Genomic DNA, 2,018 nt, shown 5'->3' on the forward strand with positions numbered 1-2,018 from the left:
GGCTGTCCCAAAATGTCTCTGTGTCCCCAGAACGTTAGGTTGCACAATGTGCTCCAGCACCTGTCTCCAAAAAAGCGCAGCATCACGCATGTCCCTCTCCTGCGCATCAATGGTGCCATTAAGTTTCCACTGTTCATACAACTAGTAAATGTTGTGAAACTGGATAACTTTACACAAAAATGCTTAGCGAGTCATTTTTTAACACTAAAATCCATGTTTTCATTATTTATGTCAGTGGGTTTATCTTTGAAACTGAGATTAGTATAAGGTTTGGTCCCATTTAGGATACTTCCATTTTCTCACTGTCACGCAAATACCCGTAAACTAAAGTTTGTCGAATCATCCAATTGTGCACTCAGGAACATCACCATTTCATTCATAAAGTAGACAACACACTCATGACAAATATGGAGTTATAGTGCTTGTAACTTTTAAATATATAACTTGTAAACAATAACTTGTAAAATCAAATAATTATCAAATACTCCTTTTTAAGTATTTCACATCACAGGACAGTTGTACCTAATATACAACATATTTATATCTTTATTTTTATAATTAGAGTTAAAACTATTTTATAATAATAATATCAATAGCTCACAGCCCTATATTAAAATAAAACCAAATAAAATTAAACAAGTAAACCCAAAATAAAGAAAAGATTCAATATTCCATCTGTTTACTTGCATGTCTCTTCTGACTGTTCCCAACGTTAGAAAACCATGAACATGCGAATGTGTGTGTAATTATTGAAATATTAATTTGAATATTAAGTTAAAATCTGAGCGTTCGGCTGACAAAAAAAGTTTAGGAACATCTGCTCTAATTGAAGCTGAGGAAAGGTGCTTTGGTGCGGGTTAGAAAAGAACAAGCGCTCGAGTTCTGTGTTGCTTGTAGACTGAGAGAGAGAAAAGCCGGTCGATCGCCCCCTGGAGGAGGAAGAAATAATGACTGAGGCTGAACTGTCCTTTGTACACCGAAAGCAGACAGAAGCCAGAGAGAAAGCAAAATGAAAGACAAATAAATGAAGCAATTGAATTTAAAAGCATAAAGCAGGAACAACCATGGGAGCCGAGCCATAAAGTGTATTAGTGAAGATAAAGCAAAAGCTTACAGCACCTGGTATTCCCAGGCGGTCTCCCATCCAAGTACTAACCAGGCCCGACCCTGCTTAGCTTCCGAGATCGGACGAGATCGGGCGTGTTCAGGGTGGTATGGCCGTAAGCGAGAATCTCAGCCAATAAAGAGCTATTTAAAGAAGGGACACCGGGGCTCGGCCTGCATTCACACACTTCCCAGTCTGTAGCTGCAAGACAAACAGGAACCACCAAGTGTCTCATGCAGCCTTGAATATGAAACTGAGAGGCCTCGTGTATTTAAAAAAATGGTTTTCAGACAAATGGCCCCAATCTCTGACTCCCTTCACCCATGCATTGAAGTGGGATGAACACTGTGTCCCCAGAACGTTAGGTTGCACAATGTGCTCTAGCACCTGTCTCCAAAAAAGCGCAGCATCACGCATGTCCCGCTCCTGCGCATCAATGGTGCTATTAAGTTTCCACTGTTCATACAACTAGTAAAAGTTGTAAAACTGGATAACTTTACACAAATATGCTTAGCGAGTCATTTTTTTACACTAAAATCCATGTAAACAACCGCATTATTTATGTCAGTGGCTTTATCTTTGAAACTGAGATTAGTATAAGGTTTGGTCCCATTTAGGATACTTCCATTTTCTCACTGTCACGCAAATACCCGTAAACTAAAGTTTGTGAATCATCCAGTTGTGCTCTCAGGAACATCACCATTTCATTCATAAAGTAGACAACACACTCATGACAAATATGGAGTTATAGTGCTTGTAACTTTTAAATATAACTTGTAAACAATAACTTGTAAAATCAAACAATTATTTTGCCATTAATTAGGCATATCAAATACTCCTTTTAAAGTATTTCACAGGACAGTTGAACCTAATATACAACATATTTATATCTTTATTTTTATAATTTGAAATA

General features: G+C 37.6%; 1 non-coding gene across 1 annotated transcript; it reads right to left on the bottom strand.

The window, feature by feature from the left end:
- Nucleotides 1-1,107: 1,107 nt before the first annotated feature.
- Nucleotides 1,108-1,226, bottom strand: LOC130078082 (5S ribosomal RNA). The gene has a single exon (XR_008805885.1). It is a non-coding gene; the product is annotated as a 5S ribosomal RNA (ribosomal RNA).
- Between the last annotated feature and the right edge of the window lie 792 nt (nt 1,227-2,018).

Source organism: Rhinichthys klamathensis, unplaced genomic scaffold, assembly GCF_029890125.1.
Source record: "Rhinichthys klamathensis goyatoka isolate OS25496 unplaced genomic scaffold, OSU_Roscu_1.1 h1tg000811l_1, whole genome shotgun sequence".
Taxonomy (NCBI): domain Eukaryota; kingdom Metazoa; phylum Chordata; class Actinopteri; order Cypriniformes; family Leuciscidae; genus Rhinichthys; species Rhinichthys klamathensis.